General features: G+C 47.4%; 1 protein-coding gene across 12 annotated transcripts in view; it reads right to left on the bottom strand.

The window, feature by feature from the left end:
- TEX2 (testis expressed 2) overlaps positions 1–1,651 on the bottom strand; it is a 104,061-nt gene extending 102,410 nt beyond the window's left edge. For 5 of the 12 annotated variants that reach the window (XR_011422857.1, XR_011422859.1, XM_023652212.2 and 2 more), the window contains exon 1: positions 1,498–1,638. The gene's annotated coding sequence lies outside the window, so the exon portion shown is untranslated. Of the gene's footprint in view, positions 1–807; positions 1,414–1,497 lie in introns of those variants that run through there. The other 7 variants (XM_070226047.1, XM_070226055.1, XM_070226051.1 and 4 more) reach the window with 5 other exon arrangements.
- Between the last annotated feature and the right edge of the window lie 20,455 nt (positions 1,652–22,106).

The following is a 22,106-nucleotide window of genomic DNA, read 5'->3' as shown; positions in this document are numbered from 1 at the left end:
ACCCAGAGCACCCCTACACTCTCCCTTCAAGCCTTCACTCAACTCTCTGAGAGGCCCGTGTGCAATAAAGAACTAGATGGCAAAAATCCCACTCTATCCCCATCGCCTCAGGAGGCTCACCTGTTTTCCGTAAGTTTAAACCAACTACAAACTTTTGGAAGAATTTGAAAGAATACTGAAATAGTTTAAGGGTTGGGTAAAAAGAGCTAACAGAAATGGTGGTTTTGCTCTTCCAATACCTCCTGTGCGATAAGATTCACTGTGTCATCGGGCTCTGAACCCACAAAACTGGACTCCTCAAACACTCCATATTCCTGAGTTCAAGGACCATTTGCCCCTCTGTTTCTCCTTATTGGTTTCCATAAAAAGGCATTCGTTGTTTCCCTTCCAGTTTATATCTGGTTCCTGAAAGGACTCCTTTAAATCTTTTGATGAAATCATCAAAACATGCCAAGTCTGTTCCTTTCAGTTCTCGTGCAGAGCAGCCATGGCGTTAAGACCTAGGACTTCCAACATGAATATGGCACCACTCCTGCCTTCAAGGGACCCACACTTTTCCCGCAGCTCTAAAAAAGTACGTCCTCCCTGTGCAGTGTCTGTAAAACGTAGTGACAAAGTACTTCTTAGCTTTGGAGAAAGAACGAGAACGGAAACAGACTTTGCCCTTACATTTGATGCCCTGCAACCATAACAGTAGTTTAACCATGACTCGGGGGCTGTTTTCCAAAAATCATTTTCCAAAGGGGGAAACCCCCCAACTCCCACGTCAGCCGTGCGTGCAGGGCAACTGAAATCAGCTGTTCGTACCTTCTCCCGGTCCCACATTCGTGTGCTCACCAGCAGCCACACACTCCACCATCACACCCGCGCTCCCGGCAGGGCACCTGGCGTTAGGCCTTAGCCTAATGTCACTTGAAAACCTCCCGATCCCCAGGTTTCGGCACGCCGTCGCCCCCTAAGACACGCAAACCACCCCATGGCCGCCGCGATTTCCAGGAGTTGGAGACAAACAACCCGAGGCGCAGACCGCCTCTGACAGATCCGCGTAAAAGTAACTGCGGTTCCCGACTTGCGAGCCTTTCGAGACGTGCGCGAGGGGGGCGGGAGGAACCCGGGGCCCCATTCATGGAATTACGAGCTGTTTTGCCCTAGTTGGCGTGTGGACGGTCCTCCCTGCCCGGGCCGAGGGCCGAGCCCCAAGCCCCGAGCCCGCGGACCGCAGGTGGGGAGGGGACGCGCCGGCGGGCACCTCGGGCCGGGGTCAAGCCCAGACCGCCCCCACACGGCCTCACGAAAGCAGGGCTGGCCCGGGGTGTCGCGAGGGGGCGTCCAGTCAACACCCAGGCTGTGACAGCGGGGCGGGGCCCTGGGAGCCGGACCCCGCGCTCCGCCGCGCCAACGGCCGGCGTCCCCGGGACCCGAGGGGTCGGGCCCCTAGCCCGGGCCTTCTCCGCAGGCGTTCCCCCTACCGCCCCGCCCGGCGCCGGGCGCGCTCACCCCGGATCCGCTGGCTGCCTCATTGTATTGCGCCGTGGCCCGTGCTCCGCGGCCGCCGCGGCTCCGGCTCCGGCTCCGGCTGGGGCTCCGGCTGCCGTCCAGCCGCCCGCCCCCGGGCACCGGCCGCCCCGCCCCGTCGGCGGACCCGCCCCGCGCCCGCGGCCGCCGCCGCCAACCAGAGGGCGACGGGGGTGGGGCAGGCCGCGCGCCAGGCCCGGCCAATCCAGCCCCTACCCGTGCGCCGAGGAGCGGCCGCGGAAATGGGTGGGCGATTGGTCAGGTCTGTTAAAGGGGCCGCCGCCCACCGGGCTGGGGAGAGGCGGGCCGTAGGATTACCTGGAAGGGTCCCGGGTGGGAGGGCTGAGTTTCTCTTCTCTTCCAACCTGGCTGCAGCTTTTTCCCCAGCTCTTTGCCCTTATAAATATCCTCTTCCTGCAGTCTAGCAACAAGTGAAGATGGAACTTGCCGCTTTCAGAGGGAGAAACTGAGGCTCCAAGAACTCGGGGTCTCCTGCTGAGCAAATTCGCTCGAATTTGGGTCTTAGAGGGTCATGAGACATACCTATCCCCGTACAATCCCAGAAAGTGGCTGAAAAAGGCACATTCTCAGCCTCACCCTGGAGGATGTTAATATGCAGATTCCTAGGTCCCACCCCAGAGCCTCTAATTCCCTACGTCTGGAATGGGACTGGGGAAAATATACATTTCTCAACACCCCTCCCCCGAGATGATTCTGATGTAGGTGGTACGAGAGCCAGACTCAGGTGCATATTGCGAGTCCATCATTGTAATGAAATGCAAATTCAACTGCCAAAAATAAAGCTAAACTCTTTTTTATCTTCAGAATCAGTAATATGGTTGGGAGACTTGCTGCTTGAGCGGAGGTCGCCTACTGAGAAACTCCGTAACAGTTTCCTGAGTGCCCCTTACTAAGAACTGAATTTGAAGCGCACTGGACTGAGCTGAAGCAACAAGGCAGTCTTGTTCTCTGACTTGTGAGAGAATGGTTAAACATCTTAATGGCAAACACACCCTTCATCACTGCCATCACCAGGCCCAGTCATAACCCTGGGAGGGTGCCTGGCCCTTCTGGAGCTTCATTCCAATGCCATCAAGCCCTGCCTACCCACGCCACATTCTCTCCCCATCCTAGTGTCCCAGACACACATCTGACCTAGAAATCACTGCCTTCAAATTGAAGGTCATGGAGCTGGCCAGGTGGCGCAGCAGTTAAGTGCGCATGTTCTGCTTCCACGACTGAAGGTTTGCCCGTTCAGATCCTGGGTGCAGACATGGCACTGCTTGGTAAGCCATGCCGTGGTAGGTGTCCCACATATAAAGTAGAGGAAGATGGGCAGGAACGTTAGCTCAGGGCCAGTCTTCCTCAGCAAAAAGAGGAGGATTGGCAGCAGATGTTCGCTCAGGGCTAATCTTCCAAAAAAAAATTGAAGGTCAGCCCCCTTCCACCCAGACCCCTCTTTTGAGGAGCAAATGGCCTCCACAGAACAATCCTTTTTTGGCTGTGATATCTGATGGGTGCTATGTTTGCCAAAAACAGGCTCCGCACACAGATTGATCAGACTCATCAGGGTTAAATCTCTGGGTTGCACAAATTACTGCCCGGGATCACCATTTGCCTTCCCTTGGCCTTCCCAAAGGAAAAGGAGCGCTTGTCTCAACAGGAGAGGGCTCCTGTTGTCGATATCTGAAAATGTGCAACAAGGGCAGTTATCAATAGAGAAACAGCTCAAAGATCTTCTCAGCTACATTTTAAACCCCCCCACCTGGGGCTGCACCATGGGGGAGCATGGACCTGCACTACTGCAAGAGTCCTTGGAAGCTGGGAGTGTACATCTCAGAGTGGCCGCCACCCTCCTTGTCCATGCCAAGCTCTACCTATATATTAGATTAATTAATACATTATCAGTCTGACCTCAAACTAAAGGCCAATGAGATCCAGCATGAACACTTAGAAGGATCCCTTCTTTTAAAAGTAAGGAATTTGGATGCTTTGAAAAATAAATGAACATATAATAAAATAATATTAACGCTTCTACCTATTAAGAGATTACTATGTGCCAGATACGCTGTCAAGGCCTTTGCACATATTAATTCATTGAAACTTTACAATAACCCTTAGTGGTAGATATGATTATTTTCTCGATTTTACAGATGCAGAAACTGAAACTCACAAAGGATTGCTGATATGTCCAAGATCACAAGACTAGCTAAAGAAAGTGCCAGCATTCATGACTCTAATGACCAGGCTTCTCCTAACTGCTCTGCTCCACTGCCTGCCAAAATGCCCTTGCTTGCTGCCAGGAACAGGATGGATAACTTCAAAAGGCAAAAGAAGCAAATATCACTAAATCTTCACCAAAAGAGTATAATATAGGAGCACTGCCTTGGAGTTTAAATTCCATTGCTCCAACTTACCATCTATTTGACCTTGAACAAGTTATATAATTAAATCTCTTTGAGCCTCAGATTGCTCATCTGTAAAATGGGATAATAACAAATTCTGCCGCCTTGGGCTCGTATGAAAACTAAATCCCATAAAGAATATATATGAATATATATATATATGTATATATACATACATACATACTTTGAACTTACAAATAAAAAGAGTGATTTTAGAGCTTGGCATCCTTGACTCACTATGGCCACATATGGCAAAGGTCTGGGATTGTGATGCTAAATTCAGATATCAAGCAAAATTCCTTACTTTGTCCCCTGAATGGCTGCTCTATAGGTACAGCATATACAAAGTGAACTAAATTTCTGCACTTACAGTAGAGGTAGAAGTCAGAGAAATTCAAGCCCAAGTTATTACTCTGTCACCTGTCTCCCTTCCCCCAACCATCACCATAGTCTCTCTCACTACCCAGGCTTCAGTTAAGCCTACATAGGTTCTGGTATACCTGAATTATTCCCTATTATGACATTTCAAAATAATCCCTATTTTCTCCTAGAATGCTAAACCAAAAAATGCTCTAAGATTTTTTTTTTTAAAAAATTTTATTTTTTCCTTTTTCTCCCAAAGCCCCCCCGGTACATAGTTGTATATTCTTCGTTGTGGGTCCTTCTAGTTGTGGCATGTGGGACGCTGCCTCAGCATGGTTTGATGAGCAGTGCCATGTCCGCGCCCAGGATTCGAACCAACGAAACACTGGGCCGCCTGCAGCGGAGCACGCAAACTTAATCACTCAGCCATGGGGGCGGCCCCACTCTAAGATTTTTAATTCAGTTTTTTGACACTGCATTGCACTTTTGGGGGAGAAATGGTTACGAAGTACTCAAAAACAAAAAGTTGATCCACTTGTACGTCAAAAAAAAGGTTAGGGATCCATTGTGCCACAGCTGCACCTTTAACGAGCAATGAAGGAGAACTCAGTAAGTACCAAGTGGTGTGCTGAGTGCTGGGTATGGAGATGAAGGTTCTTGTAACAAAGGGTAAAAAAAAAGTGGACTTTTGGCACTGGATGTAGTAGAGAAAGACAAGCTGCTAGACCACTATAGGCTTCCATGAAGGGAAGCCCAGGAGCTTTGGGGCACAGAATAGGCACTTATAACCCCTGGGGAACTCCAATAATGCCTCAGGGTAGCCAGATGAAGGCTATTAAGAAGAGAAATCAGAAGGGTGATAAAAATCCAAGTAAGAGTGTTGTCACCAAAGGAGAAGAGACTGGAGAAGGAGGGAGTGGTCAACAGCAACACATACCTCAGAAGGGTCAAGTTAGAAGAGGTCTGAACAGTATACCTTGGGAGTTGGAAATTAGAAGGTTATTGGGGTCACTGACAAAAGCAGTGTAGGTGGGTCTGGAAATGCTCCCCAGAGCTGGGCTGAGAAGAGCTTTAAAAAGAGAATGAAGGGGCTGGGCAGGAGAGGACCACTGGGGCAGAGTACCAGAAAGCCCAGGGAGACAAGGGAATTACCCTGGGGCAGAAGAGAGTCTGCCCTCCCATTGCCATAAGCTGGAGGCAGATGAGAATGGGTGTGGGTGCAGATGCATTCATAGGTGGAGCAGGAAGTGGAGGAAATTCCTGCCTGCAGGCCTCTTTTTAGCTCTAAAAGTCTTCAGAGTCCTCTCAGAGTGGGAGGTGGTGACAGGGCCTTCGAGGGAAACAGTGAAGAACTGGAAGGGCCCCTGAGAGGAATGAAAGAGGGAGCTATGAGGCTGAGAGGGAGCATTCTGGGCAGCCATGAGGACCCATGCATTTGAGGCACCTGCAGGACTGCCGAGTGGGATAGATGGTTATCAGGGGCTGGGAGCTGGGCCCAGGTGTGGAGAATCCAGAGTCAGGAATTTCCATGGTCAGGAACAGGAGGAACACAGAACAGTTTGGGTACTGACAACAGGGTGGTTGAAGTGATGGATCATGGGTTCTATTGTTGGATGGAAATAGAAGGAAATCCAAGGAAGAGGGGATGAATAGGAGGAAATATGTGGAGGCAGGAGAGAGGCAAAGAACCAGACTTTGTGTCCATTTAGAGTGGGGTGGAGGAGGTGACGTTTTCACAGGAGAACAATTCAGAGCGATGAGAAGCTCAGGTGTGGTCACAGAATTGGAGTTTCTGAAGATGCTCAACACCTGGTTTTTCCCCTCCCCAGGCTCCTTATGGAGAATCATCAGAGACTGTATAGCTTCCAGCACTTTCTGTTCACTCTGCATCACCACTGGGGTGACTCTCTGAGATGATAGGGATAGCGAAAGCATCATTCTCATCTAGTTTTCCTTCTAAAATAAAAACCTGTCAATAATCAGGACTCCCGCCATCATGGAGACAGGAGCACCTGTGCCAGGTGCTACTGGAGGGAAGTCTTCAGGGGCTTTAGAGATGCCTCAGCCAGTGGGTTGATGCTCCTGTGAACTCCTGGCCATAATGGAGCAGCAAATGGCAGGGTGATGTCCATTATTTACTTTGCTAGTTAGCACATGAGACGCAAGGTTATTAAATATAAATGTCTCAATTCTCTGTCATTTCAAGGGCCATTGGGGGAATGGTGGCTTCTAATTGATATGGAGCAGAACCAGAGCGGAATTTCTAGGGAGAAAGACTGACATTTCCCTCCCTTTCCCCACTTACTCTGTGCCTTGCCTCTCAGGGGCCCTCCCAATGCTCCGCACAGAGAATGAATACACACACAGCTGTTACTCCCTCACTTTTCCTATGGCCTTGACATCACCGGCCATCCTTGCCACCATCCAAGCACCAGGCCTTCTGCTCCACCCCAGCACCGGAGATTCAATCTCCAGCTTTCCCGGAATCACCCTGGAGCACAATTCTAACTCCAGGGATGGAGGGTCAGCAGTGCAGCCAACGAGTGCTGGCCTCTGCCCTACATCTTGCATTCCCACCAGAACACATCGCCCCATAAGTAGCAGCAGTGGGAGGGCTCAGCTAGCCATTTAACTGCATGATCATCCACCTAAACATAAAGGAAGGTTAGTTTGGGTTTTTTTTCATCGTGAAAAGGTGATTTATATTTCCTGATTTAGAGTAGCTAGAAATGGGTGGGAAATGTCAGCTCCCAAACAGGTTGTTAAACTGGATTGTAAATGGAAATAGTGGAATTGCTAGCCTTTGCCATTTCCATGTGGCTATTCTACTCAGCACCTATGCCATTCAGAAGACAAACATGGTCTATATTTGAGTGAGAGCTTAGGCAAAGAAAATGTTTGAATCTGTTTTGGCCAGGGTTCCCCGGATTGCAGAGCTTGAGACAAAAGCTCACATGCAGGTACATTACTGGGGACCGTGAGCCCAGGGAGTATACTTGAGGCTCAGGGACTGAAGTGAAAATGTAGGCAGAGGTGTTTGATCATGTGTTATTGGGGTGGCCGCGTTCCTGGCTGCTTGATTTGGAGGGACTGAGAAGCCCTATGAAAAACATCTCAGGACCCACCATCTGGGATGTTTAGAAAGCAGAAGCCACTTATCCAATGTCTTCTGCCCCGGTTGGTGAAAGGCTCTGCACAGGGGCCTGAGCCCTGCTTCCAGGATGCACTGACCTGGCACCAAGTGGTGTTGACAGAGATGCCCTGGGCAGGGGCTGAGAGGTACGAGCTGTGGGCCCGAGGTAAGACACTGTCAGATTGCACCTGCTGGAAGCTGGTAGGAGTATTCACAGAATTGGATGCTACAGTAGTGGCTGGAAGATCTCAACTGGTACATAAGAGGTTTCTGATACAGAGTCCATTTCCAGTAAGAGGGACTTTGCACTATCCCCATCTTAAATAGCTGCCATCTTAAATTAGGATGGAGGGATATAAGATTTCAAATGTCGGGGCCAGCCCTGTGGCCAAGTGGTTAAGTTCCCAAGCTCTGCTTCGGCAGCCCAGGGTTTCACTGGTTCCAATCCTGGGCGCAGACATGGCACCAGTCATCAGGCCGTGCTGAGGCGGCATCCCACATGCCACAACTAGAAGGACCCACAACTAAAAATAAACAACTATGTACTGGGGAGCTTTGGGGAGAAAAAGGAAAAATAAAATCTTTAAAAAAAAAAGATTTCAAATGTCTTTTAATATTCTTATAATGTTCTTTTTAGGGAAGTAGCATTATGCTAATGACTTTGGGGTTGTTTGGACCTGGGTTCAGGTTTTGCCTCTGTCATTTCTGAGCCATGAGACTTTGGAGAAGATATTGAACCTCCTTGAGCCCCTGTTTCCTCATCTGTAAATTGGAGATAGCCACATTTTATGTTATTGTGAAGATTAACTGTATGTATAAACACTTAATACAGCATCTTTACGTAATAGGTGCCCAATTAATGGAAGCTGTTGTTTTTTACTCTATGGAAAATTTCTGGCCACAGAATGTAATGCATGCAGGAAGACAATGGGGTGATATGCTTAAGCCTCAAAAATAGAAGGAAAAAAAGATATCACATGGTTGTAGGAATCCAAAAAAGACTTCTAATCCTCCAAACAACCAAATAGCTTCTATGTACTGTGACTACGTATTTTGGAGTTTCCAGAGAAGCATCAATTTGAAGTATGCTCTCTTGTCCCAGTACATAAACTCATTGGACAGGCAGCCACCTTGATGGTGGACTAGAAAACAGCATTATAGATATGAAGAAGGGGAAACATCAGCCCTCTAGTTTCCTTTGCTCTGCCCACCCCAGGAGTGTGGGAAACATAGCTCTTCTTTCTGAGGAGGTTCTTCCTCCCACACCACAGCTGAGGGGGGCAGGCGGGGGGGGGGGGGGGCAGCATTGTTTGCACAGGTGAGCTCATTAACAGCCATGTGACTTTCAGAAGAACCAGACACTCTAAGCACAATGAAGCCACACAGCAGAGGAGGAACCAAAATCCAGAGGTGGAGGGCTCCTCCCCCCACCCTCCCAGCTCCTCTCCCAGACCCGTGGGGCCCCTTTCCTGCTGGGCCTGTGCAATCCACCATAGCAGGAAATGGTTTGGGTTTTTCTGTTATGAAAGTGATAGAAGCTCAGGTTAGAGTATTAAAAAAAACACAGAAACGTAGAAGAGGAAGAAAAAAACTCACTTATTTTCTTACCACTTACTAACAATTGTCAACATTTTGTTTGCATTTCCTTCTGTTCTTTTTAAAAGCATAGTTTGTTTTACATAGCTACTATTTTACCCTATATGCAATTTTGTATTCCCTATTTAAAATTTAATATTGTAACATAATGAGCAGCAGTACAGGATAAGGGAAAGAAGGGCTTGGCTTAGAGTCAGAAGGGTCTGAGTATTAATCACAGCTCCATCACTTACAATATGACTTTGGGCATATAATTTACTTTTTCTGAGCCTCAGGTTTGTCATCTGTATAATAAGATGATAGACATTCCTTCTCTGCCACTAGTTTTCTGTGTGGTAGCCAGCCTCCAAGATGGTCCCAGAGGTCCTCACTTCTTAGTCATTCATACCCTCTCATAGTCTCCTTCCACTGTGAATCAGGGCTAGTCTATGTGACAAAAAAAGTGTGGCAGAGGTGATGAAGTCTGACTTGTGAGGCTAGCCCATAAAGGGCATTGAGGCTTCTGCCTGGGTCTCTTGGATCACTCGCTGTGGGGGAACCAGCCACCATGTCATGAGGACACTCAAGCAGCCTGTGGAGAAGCCCAGGTACAGAAGAGCTGAGTCCTCTTCCAACAGCAAGCATCAGTTAGCCAATTATATGAGGGAGCCACCTTGGAAATGGATCCTCCAGTCCCAGTCAAGACTTCAGATGAGTGCAGCTCTGGTTGACATTTTGTCTGCATCTCATGAGATATCTATCCTAAGCCAGAACCGCCCAGCAAAACTGCTCCATAATGCCTGACTAGTCCACAGAAACTGGGAGATAAATATTTATCATCATTTTAAACTATTAAGTTTTGGGATTATTGCTTATGTAGCAGTAGATAACTGATACACTCTGTGACTGGCTTTGACCAACAGAGTGCAGCAGCAGTGGCATTCTGGGACTTCTGAGCCCAGGCCTTAAGAGGACTGACAGATTCTACTTCCTGGCTCTTGGAAATTGGCCACCATACTTTGAGAAGCCCAACCCACGTAGAGAAGCCCTATAGAAGAGAACTGAGGCATGCCAGGTAAAACACCCAGCCAACAGTCAGCCCCAACTGCCATCTCTGTGGGTGAGCATCTTGGAGGTTCCAGCTGAGTCTTGCTCCAGATGACCACAGCCTTAGCCATTACCACATGGAGCAAAACAGCCACACAGCTGAGCTCAGTCAACCCACAGATCTGTGAGAAATAATAAAATGGCCGTTGTTTTAAGCTTCTGAGTTTTGCGGTGATGTATCATGCAGCAATATTTAACCAAAACACTGGCTCTGCATGTGGCACATAATTGGCTCTTGAGAACTGTCAGGTAAATAAACGGATGACCTTTGTTGGGCTTCAGTTTCCTTTTCTATAAAATCACAGAGGTTAGGCCATTCCATGCCTTACATTCTGCAAGTTTCCATATCTACTGCTTTATGGTGCTTACTTGGCTTCCTGCCACATGGCCTTACTTCACCTTGTAGGAAGACTCCAGCGTCTGTAGCATCTCTGTTCCTCTCTCCTATGCAAGTTCCTTCTTTCTTTCTGGGGTACACACACACTCCAGGCCCCTGGTCCTCTTGAAGCTCTCCTGGTGATTTCAATCATGGGGCTGTGTAACTTGACAAGAGGAGATTAGCAGGCTCACCTTAAAGGTAGCACCTGCTGCATTCAGCCAGAGGAAGGTGGGAACACTCCCAACAGGTCCCTGGGACATACGAGCAAAGAGCAGAACAAACGCAGACTATGTTTTCCATCTACCCTTCCTCAAGACCGTGTGGTTTTTTGGCTAGAAAATGATTGGCCTCTTTCACAGTATCCAGGGCCCTGGCTGTTTCCTAAAGTAGTGACAGTCTCTGCTTCTGAGAACCGATGCTCAGCTTCTGGTTTATTAGGTTCCCTTGTTTGCCACAGAGGCACCACAATTTTATTAGAGTGCCTACAGACATTTGAGGTTGTAGATCTCTATCACTCCCGTAAAAAAAAAAAAACCAAAAAAACAAATTAAGAGGTTGGAGAAGTCAAGTAGCTGGCCTGAGGTCACAAAGCAAACCCAGTTTACTGGTGGAATTGGAATTACCTCCCACTCATTTTCTAATCCCCCACCCCAACCTCCGACACCCACCTTGTCACTCACATCACTCTGAGCAATCATGGTGTGACCTGTATAGATGATTATTCAGAAGAGCAATTGTCCTTTCCTGACTATAAGTCATCCCTAAATCATTGTCATTGTCATCATAATTAGTAAGGCCTCTCCCATTAAGCTACGAACTTGTCTGTACCGGACTTTAGAAAGTCACTCAGTTTCCTGAGGCTGGGGTTGGGGGAACCATCATGTTGTTCATCTATCCAGCCAGAAAATACTGATTGAGCACCTACTGTCTTCTGGGTGCTCTGCAAGGTGCTAGAGACACAGCAGGGAACAAAACCCAGGCCCTGCCTGCAAGGAGCTTGCAATCTAGTGCCAAAGCCTTTCCTCCTCTTTGTGCAAATTAGGGTGTCACATACTCAGGCCCAGCTCATGGTATAGTTTTCATACATTTCAAAGCAGAGGAGGAAACACAGGGCCTCCCACTTATGCTCTAGCCTTACGCAATGGCCTGCTTGGTCTCTTGTGGATGCCTGATCATCATCTCATGTTAAAATGCTTCAGAGCTCTTGGTCTCTGCCCACCCCCACCTTAGTCAATGGCATGTTGCCAACCAACATACTTGCTCAAGAACAATGAGTTATTCTTGATTTCATCCTTTCCTTGTCACATCCAATCCATGAGCAAGTCCTGGTTTGGGCACATCCAAACTCTCAAATTTGTCTGCTTCTCTTCGTCTCCATGGCCACTATCAGCTCTTACCCGAACCCTATGCTTTTATCCTCACTCAGAGCTTCCACTTTAAATCAATAGTCACAGACCTCAAATGGGCACTCAACGCTGGCCAACAAGCACACATTTCCTCGGTAAGTTCACTTTCCCACTCTCTGAGACAACTATGATTGTTCTCTCTTCAGATGCCCAACACCTCCTTCCCCCCTCAGCTACTGACCTCATCTCATCCTTCCCCGGAAATACAGGCCCAGCCAGACGGGAACCCGCCATCCCCTCAGCACCAGGTCTACCTGTGGCACTTGCATGCATGCCACTGCTCTCTGTCCTTCATCCTATCCAAGGCCTAAACCCGCTGGCTTCCTGGGAGTTTACTCCTGCAATCATCCTCCCCCTTTTTCCTGCACAATCAATTTCTTCCTCTCTACTGGATCATTCCCATCAATATCCACCTCCTTCTCAGACCTCTTCACCTTTACCAGACTCTTTCTCCTCTAAAGATGAAATCAAGCCCTGTCTCCCTGGCGACACATTTCCTTTGCCCCTGGCTTATAAATGAGAGTGACCAACATCTCTCAGGTGTTGTTTATCTCCTTTGTGACACTTATCAAAAGAGTGATTCAAGTAATTATTAGCATCTCTGCCCCTGGACCGGGCGCTCCAGGAGAACAGGGACTGGATCTTGTGCCTCCCTCTTTCTGCAAGACCAGGCCCATCGTAGGCCCTCAAGAAACACTCATTATGAAGGAAGATGTCCACTAAGAAACAGTGAAGGGTTTCTCTGAGCCTGTTGGACCCAAGGAAACACCTCTCGACTCTTTATCTTGGCCCTTACAGACACATGCTCTATCCAGCTAGAATTTGGAAAAGTCCTGTCTGACTCCAGCCTTGTCTACTAGAAGGAAAGACAGAAAAAGTTCCCGCAAGCTGAGCTGAGATATTTTTAGGCTAAAAGCCACTGGGATGAGCCAGAGTGCTTGTTCTCACTCTACAGTGGTGTGACAGACATTTCTTTCTATGCCTCAGAAGCCTCAAACTGACGAGTTCTATCGAGGGTACAGAGCAGCACCACGAGAAAAATGAGGCACAAACCCTTTAGTCTGAATCTTTAGGATGGAATTTCTAAGGCCTGGGGAAAAGTACAAAGATCCTTGCCATATATAGTGGGAGGAAGACGATGACTCCATGACTTTATATCCAACATCCGCTGAACTCAATACAACCCTGCAGTAGCAGTATTTGTTTAAGGGAATGACCTCCCTCTGCCTTAAAAGATTTTATTTCCTAAATCACATGGAATATATAAGGAGAGGTAGAAATTCCTGTTTCTGTGGCCAAGTCCGGGGGAAAAAAAGAGGGGGGAGGGTACGCTAAATTTTGCTTTCCCTTAATGACTCTTGAGGACTGAAGAACCAAGACCTGCAGAGAGGGGTACCGCATTGTTCGCTGTCTTTCCTCATCCTCCTCTTTTGAGTCTACGCTGCTGGGGATGAGTTGCACTGAGCAAGGCCTTGTGACAGGCCCAAGCCTGGCTGCTGACGCTGGCAGTGTTGGCCAGGTGAGGCCTGTGTGCCCCGGGGAAAGAATGTGGCAGGGTGGATAGAAGGTGCCAGCACACAGGAGGAAGTGGGGGGGAGGGAAGGAATGTGAGTAAAACTATGCAGGTGTGTGTGTGTGCACAGTGACCTGAGGGATAGCTCTCTTTCCTTTGAAGCTGTGTCCCCCGTCCCCAGACCCCAGGGGACGGTCTCCAAATGCTCAGTGCTCACCTGTGTCCACGAAACACAAATCATTTCACCTTTTAAATTTAAAATGATAGACAAGTTTCTCCCCTATGAAGGAGAACACTGGACGCTTCCAGAAATCTGACAAATCCTGCCCCAAACTATGGCTGGGTAGTGTGTGCAGGAAATTGTCACGAGAGCATTGATTATAATTCAGAAGAGGATTCTCAGAAGTTTAAAAAACGAGGACCAGATCTCTAAGACCCTTTCCAGCTCTATAATCCTATTAAAAAAGAAATAAAAGTCTTAGCAAAATGAAATCAATTGATATGTTTTTGTTTTAGGGAGACCTTAACTCTTATTTGATGGAGAGAAGGAGTTGAGCAAAACTGTTCTAGAAATCTACCCCCTTTTTCTGCCTTTCTCGCTAATTAGGAAGACTAAGCATTATGGGGCTGGTTTCTCTTACAGATTACAAGATTATTTTATAGACATATTTTAAACTTTTTATCATAGAAATTTTCAAACAGGGGCCGGCCTGGTGGCACAGTGGTTAAGTTCACACGTTCCACTTCTTGGCGGCCCGGGGTTCTCCAGTTCAGATCCCGGGTGCAGACACGGCACCATTTGGCAAAGGCCATGCTATGTTGGGCGTACCATGTATAAAGTAGAGGAAGATGGGCATGGATGTTAGCTCAGGGCCAGGCTTCCTCAGCAAAAAGAGGAGGATTGGCAGTAGTTAGCTCAGGGCTAATCTTCCTCAAAAAAAAAAAAAAAAAAGAAATTTTCAAACAGAGACAAAAGTAGACAGAAGAGCATAATCGACATCTATGTACCCATAACCCAGCTTTATCAATGATTGACACAGGCCTAAGCTTTTTTCATTGATCCCCAACTCCTCCCTCAACTGGATTATTTTTACAAATTCTAGACAATATTATTTCATTGTAAATACTTCCCAATGTATCCCCAGGAAAGGCTCTGTAAAAATACATAGCCACAATATCATTAGCATGCCTAGAAAAATGAACAATAATTCCTTAATATCATAAAATATCCAGCCAGAGTTCAAGTTTTCCTGAAATTTTTCTCCTATTTGGAGTTGTGTATTTATTGAGTCTTAAAAATGTTTCTATTTGACAAGTTCACTTCTAGAAATATTTTCTGAATCCAGAAAAAGCTTTATACATAAAGATGTTTTCTGCAGCTTTATTTATAATAATTAAATTTGGTAATAAATTAAATGGACAGACTAGGCAAATGGTTAAGTAAGTTATGGTAATACCCAACGAAACAGCACTGTGATTAGAGAAAGGCAGTGACATTAGAAGGCTCACTCCACCATTTACTATCAAGTCTTCACAAAGCATCATTTTACTCACAGATAAAATATGGGTAGGAATAGTGTCCACCTCATGCAGTGGGCGCTGTCGTTATGAGGATCAAGTAAAAACGCATGGAAGTCACTCAGCAAATAGTTTGCCTGGTTCCAAGTGAGCCCTCAATATATGGTCACTGTATAATGTGCAGCAATGAGTCTTGTTGAAACATAGAGAGTTATTATAATTTCAAGTTTAAAAACTATTAAGCAATTATACTACTATATAACCACAATCAAGTAAGGAAAATTTGCCCCAAGTTAATATATCAAAATAAGTTTACATATCGAGTGGTAATTTTCCCCCGCCCCTCAATTCTGCTTTTATAAAAACGATGCGAGCTCATTGCATAAAATTTGGAAAGTGCAGAAAAGAGAAAAGAATGAAGATTTGATCAATTAAGGAGACATTATTGAGATTTTCTTTTTAAAGTCTACAATGCCTACCGTCCCCCAACCATTGGACACCAAGCCCATTAGCGCTACCTTGTGGTCAAACTAAGCAACTACTCTTAGCCAAAAATCCAATGAAGAATTAAACTGACAATGGTATAGCTCCATAAGTAGCGCAACTATCACACTGGGTCTTCTATTGTGGGACTTCCAACCCAAGATCCATCTCAATCCATGGGCCCAGGGGTATTCTGGGGACCTCATGTAATTGTCCTCATGTGAGAAACATGGCTCAAGCATTTCATATGATTAGCCCGTTAGACATCCTGCGTGAATCTAACTCACCCGTCTCAGAGCTATTCTATGTTCAGCCTGAGACTTTCTGGAAACTTATCTCCATTGTGTCCAACTTTCAGAGAGGAGCCCACCTGCCCCAGGGTTTACTGCCAGTGCAGAGAAAACCCAGCCGACGCCTGTCCCCCAGAAAATCATCTGAGAGGGAGGGAGTCCGGGAAGAACGTACACCTGGGTTCTCCACGGTTCTACCCTCATCAGATCCTCCCTGGGTTACCCCTGTTCTGTAAGGAGCTAAACCCAGCTGCAGGACCTAGTTAAAGTCGTGCAACTCTGCCAAGCCTCAGCTTCCTCTCCTATAAAGTGGAGGGGGTACACCTGAGGTTCCCCAAGGCTGGCACCTGGTCAGCCGCATCAGAATCATTTGGGGGACCTTTGGCATAGTGAGTTTTGTTGCTTCCATCCAGAAATTCTGATGCAGGCAGTCTGCAAGGGGGCCTGGCAATCTGTAATTGACAAAGCTCAGCAGGTTTGGGGACCTGGGAATCCCTAGATAATATCTCCTCCGGAATTGCCAGTCTCTATCTTCTTCCTGCAGGTCTGGAAAACTTCCTGAGTGTGGCATTGTTTCAAGTACATCCCAAAGTGACACATGTCACCGTGGTTAAGAGCAGGGCTCTGGAGGAGGATAGTAGATTTCCTCCCGGCTCTGTCCCTTAAACTTACCAAGCCTTAGTTTCTTCATTTGTGAAATGAAGAGGATAATGTTAGCACCTACCTCATGGAGTTGTTGCCAATCTTTTTTTTTCTTTCTGCTTTTTCTTCCCCAAATCCCCCCAGTACATAATTGTATATTTAGTTGTGGCATGTGGGATGCCGCCTCAATGTGGCCTGATGAGCAGTGCCACGTCCGCGCCCAGGATCCGAACCAGCGAAACCCCCTGGGCCCCCGAAGTGGAGTGTGTGAACTTAACCACTCTGCCATGGGACTGGCTCCTAAATAATAATAATTTTAAAAGCTACAACCCTAAGTCTTGAAAAAGAACCTATGGGGTATAGTTAGAAAACAGGTTCAAACCATTCCCCTACTTACCCTCCCAGAGCAAGTCCTGGTGGAACACCCAGGACAAGGATGAGCTGCACCATCTATGGAAGTGATGCTCCCTGGGGAAGGATGAGTGGGGGCTGAGAGGTTTTAGGACCTGGCTAGGCCAATTGTGGTGACAGGTGCAATGCCTTAAGATAGTACTTGATGATACAGAACAGGGTTTCCTGAAGTGGGCACCACTGCAGACTCTTGAGACGTTTCTGGTGGTCCAGGGACCAAAATCAGTCATTAAGGTCCAGGGACCACACCATTGTTTTGACCCCATCCATGGTAGGTCAGCTGACACGGGTGCTCAATGCTCTAGCTGTTCTGTCTCTTGGTTAAAACCAATTAACTGTTGGGGCCAGCCTGGTGGCGCAGCGGTTAAGTTCACACCTTCCGCTTCGGCAGCCTGGGGTTCACCAGTTCGGATCTCAGGTGAGGACATGGCACCACTTGCAAAGCCATGCTGTGGCAGGCGTCCCATATATAAAATAGAGGAAGATGGGCATGGATGTTAGCTCAGGGCCAGTCTTCCTCAGTAAAAAGAGGATTGGCAGCAGTTATCTCAGAGCTAATCTTCCTCAAAAAAAAAAAAAACAAAAACAAAAAGCCAATTAGCTGTAAACGAATGTACTGGACTGCAGCCCTGCGAGGGTGGGAACTCTGTGTCTTTTATCACTGTATGCCCAGCCCCTAAAACAGTGCCTGGCAACCAGAATGTGCTAATAAATATGTGTTGAATGAGTCAATAAATGAATGAGTGAATAAAATTGGGCTCCTGAATTATTTATCTAACTCTTGAGCGCTTGATTGGTGAGCCTGATGAAGTAAGCTGATAAAGAAGTTTCTGGAAAGGTAAGGCCTGAACTAAAGTACTGCCCCTTCCCACCCCACACCCCGCTGCCTGGAGCACTGGGGCCCCAGGGAGAGACAGACGCCTGGGCTTCACAGTGCTGTGCTGGGTGTGGTCATAGATGGCCAGCGCCCCTGCCTCCAGCCCCTCCATCTCTGCTGGCTGAGTTGAAATGCTCATCTGTACATCCAAGTGGAATCACAGGTTGTCACATGAACTCGGGACAGCAAGGCTCAAGCCGAAGAGCAGCTTCCATCTGAAGCTCCATCAAAGAGAAAGAAGCAACATCTGAGAGACATGGATGAATGGCTGAAGGAAAGCAGAGTTTGACTCTCAAAAGGTCACCTCTTTGCCCACATTGGGAGCACCCAGCTGCTCTCAAAGGACAGGGCTCAGAACAGAGACTTCAGCTATTTCCTTCTCTGATGATCAACTCAGCGATTAGAACCAGGCAGAGTCACCCAGTGGTGCCACAGCAGCACACCTGGGAGTCAGGAGAGCTATCCGGGACTGTCACTCAGTCTGGACCTGCCATGTCCCAGTGTGCCTGAGGTTGCGGGAGGAAAGGCACGACACCGTAGAAAGAGCACTGCCCTGGAAGTCCCAGGATAATGTAGTGAGCACAAGGTGAGCAACAACGGATCAATCATCAGGGGAAATTTCCAAAGCAGCAGATCGAAGGACTGACCTATCCCCTGGCTGAAGGAAGGTTTCAAGTCCTTCAGGGCCAGACGGGACATTATGAAGTCAGCTTCCAGGATCATGACAAGATCCAGCAGTCCCTTCCTTTCTTCACGGCCCCATGCTCTGGGTATGGCTGACCTGTGCCCAGGAGGGTCCCCCTCTCATCCAGTGGGAACACAGCATGGCCAGGACGGACCCTACAGAGGCTCGGATCAGGCCCCCTCTTCCTCAAGCAGTCTTCTCCAAGCTCCGGGTGCACCTGTTTTCCACAGGTCCTGCTGCCCCTGTTCAGACTCCTCCCTGAGCCTTTGCTCCGGAGCTGCCTCTGCCCACAGAGCCCCCTCACCCTCTCTTCATGTCGTAGATGAAAGGGGCCCCCCACCCGAATTAGATCCTCTTTCATTCAAAGCAACCGTAAATAAGGTTTTCTAAATAATTGGGGAAATTTGAATATGAACTGGGTATTAAAGATATTAAAGAAATATTATGACTTACGTCAGTGTGATAAGGGTATTGTATACAGGAAAGTATCCTCATTTCTAAAATATGCACTGAAATGGGTGAACTGTCGCAATGTCTAAAAAACTTTAAAATTCTCCAGAAAAAAATTAGAAAAAACCTAGCCAGACGTTAACAGTTGTTAAACCAGGCAATGAGCATGTAAGGTTTTATACGTTTAGAAATTCATATCGTATAATGTGGGAAGAACAAAAGTCACCCCCTCTGAGAAGCCTTCCCTGATTCCCCAGCACTAGGCTGGATGCCCCTCCAGTGGGCTACTGTAGCTCCAGAACAGGAACTACGAGTCACCAAGGTACTTAGTGTCCTGAATTCAAGCTCTGCTTTTCCACTAGGCCACGCCCCTTGGGGATACTTCAGTCTGGCAGGGAGGAGGAGCTCATAAAGGAGTGTTGAGAAGGAGAGAGGCAGGAGGCTACAGCCCAGCACCCATCTCAGTGCCTAGAACAAAACAAGTCCTCAACTCTTGTTTATTAGGCTGAATTTTCTAAGAAGCAGCCAGCTCTCCTGTCTTCCGTCTCCTTCAGGGCTCCACCAGTGTGCCAGTCAGAAAATGGGCTGCCTTTTGTGGCTACCTTCCCTTGCTTGTCTCAAGCACCCTCTCAGCCAAGGTGCTGGTGGAAATTGAGGTTAAATATTTATGTTCACCACCCAAAAGCATGCACATGAATGTATTATGAGCATTATTCATAATAGTCAAAAGGGAGACAACTCAAATGTCCACCAATTGATGAATGGATAAACCAAATGTGGTATGTCAACACAATGGAATATTATTCAGCAACAAAAGTGAATGAAGCACTGACACATTCTCCAAGATGGCACCCCTTGAAAACATGATGCTAAGGGCAAGAAGCCAGTCACTGAGGACCACATATTGTCTGATCCCATTTATATAAAATGTCCAGAATAGGCAAATCCATAGAGATAGAACGCAGATTAGTAGTTTCCTGGGGCAAGGAAGTTAGAGGATATGGGGAGTGACTGCCAATGGGTGTGGGCTTTCTCTTGGAGGTGATAGAAATGTTCTAAAACTGATTGTGGTGATGGTTGCATAACTTTGTGAATATACTAAAATCACTGAGTTGTATACGTTAGATGGATGAATTTCATGGTACATGAATTACCTCTCAATCAAGCCGTTATTAAATATATATACATATATACTATGGCCATTACCCAGTCTATGCCACTGGGCGATATGGCACACAAAGATGGATGTGGGGTTGGCTATCTCCCCAACTTAGAATCATGAAAGATGAGCTTGGTGGGGAAGGGAGTGTAAATCCCTAACAGGGCCTATATTTTTTTGTTATTTTATTTTATTTTTTGAGGAAGATTAGCTCTGAGCTAACATTTGCTGCCAATCCTCCTCTTTTTGCTGAGAAAAACTGGCCTTGAGCTAACATCCATGTCCATCTTCCTCTACTTTCTATGTGGGACGCCTACCACAGCATGGCGTGCCAAGCGGTGCCATGTCCGCACCCGGGATCCGAATTGGCAAACCCCGGGCTGCCGAAGTGGAATGTGCGCACTTAATGGTTGCACCACTGGGCCGGCCCCTAACAGGGCCTATAAATAAGACCCTGGCTTTTAGTTGTCAGATGCAAGGTGCTGCTTAGGGCTGGTTGTCTGTGACCCCACAAGGGGCAAGGCTTGATCTCAATTTACTTACCAAAGAGCAAGTGTGATGCTGTGGAGATAGGAAGGAAGAAAACTCCTCCCATGATGCTAGAAAGATATGATTAAAAACATAAATGCCACTTTCCAGGCTTTGGAGGCGTTCACCATGCTGTGGGACGCCTACCACAGCATAGCTTTTGCCAAGCGGTGCCATGTCTGCACCCGGGATCCGAACCGGTGAACCCCGGGCCACTGAGAAGCAGAACGTGTGAACTTAACCACTGCACCACCGGGCCAGCCCCAGAAATGTTCTTAATCAGTTGCCGTAAGCAAATCAGCTGTAGGAGGGCAGGGACTTTTGTTTGTTTTATCCATTGATGCAGCCAGATGGCTGGTGCGCAATAATTTTTTTGTGCATGTGTTGAATAAATGAATATTTGAAAATTAGGAGATTTGACTTCTATGTCTGTCCAAAGCAGAGGAACATGGGACCAGCCTGAAACAACTTAAAAACTGGAAAAACTATACGAAACAATGGTAGTCTAGACACTGACATCAGGCAGCAGAGGACAGTGATCCTTGAGAGATGAGACGAATCCCGTAAAGCTCCACAATTGCCCCGACTAACCGCCTGGAGAGTTTGCAGGCCACTGTGTGGAGAGGAGGAATCAGATGGAGCTTGGCAGTCTCTCTGAGTTCAAGAGATGGAGCTGGAGGCCAGGGCAGCTATTTTGCAGGGCAGAGACCTGGAGAAGAGAGAGCTTCACAAAGAGAGAGTTCCAGAAATCTGCACAGGGTCCTGCTCAAGTCATCAGCCAAGTACTGATCATCACGGACATGTGAGGAAACTACCAGAAGCCAAAGAAAGAACCACCCAAAAGCAGAAGAAAGAACAATTCTTGGAGCTCCTACAGGACCAGGAATAGTCCTTGTCCCTACTAGCCAGAGTGGAAAACCTCATCATTCATGGGGCGTTGGTTTTTTCCCTCGGTAGTGGGGGAAAATTAACACTGGACTAAACACTGCTCTGGTCCTGCCTAACAAAGCTTAACAGTGAGGCTTGAAAGGATCAAACTGTTCCTAAGCAGCTTAACTGCATCCCAGAACAAAGCTCAGGAACATTTATAGGAATACAAAAATATCCAGCACACAACAAGGTGAAATTCACAATGTATGTGTAACACTCAGGGTCCAATCAGTGGAGAGAAACCACACGGTAATTTGAACAGGGAAAGTTTAGTATAAAGAATTATTAACTATAAGAGGGGGCTAACTATAAATGGGTAAAGAGAAGTCCAAAGAATATCCTAGGACTGAGGGTAAGATCCACAGCTGGAATTCAAACTTCGTTGGAGAAGGTGTGGCTGCAGCCCATTTCATAGTGGAGTTCACTGGGTTGCCTGGGCCAGAGCTGGTCCATAGTTGCTGGGTAAGAAGGAAACTCCCCGCTAGGGTGCAGGTGGGTCAGTGTGGTGGCCAGAGAACTATGGGATTGGGGTTGGCAAGTAGGAAATCCCGCCACTGGGCTGCAGATGGGTTGAAGGTGGAAAACCTCTGTGGGGCCTGTGTGACTCACTGAGAGTCTGCCCTTGAGCGAGCTCCTGACACTTGATGGTAAGCTGTCAAAGGGATGCTGCTAAAACGTGATGGGGGTGAGTGCCCCTGGATGTCCCCCACATACCGCTGGCAGCCGTGCCATCAGAG

Source organism: Equus caballus, chromosome 11 (genome assembly GCF_041296265.1).
Source record: "Equus caballus isolate H_3958 breed thoroughbred chromosome 11, TB-T2T, whole genome shotgun sequence".
In the NCBI taxonomy this organism is placed as follows: Eukaryota; Metazoa; Chordata; class Mammalia; order Perissodactyla; family Equidae; genus Equus; species Equus caballus.
The sequence above is the reverse complement of the archived record's forward strand: the minus strand, read 5'-3'. Positions and strand labels throughout refer to the sequence as shown.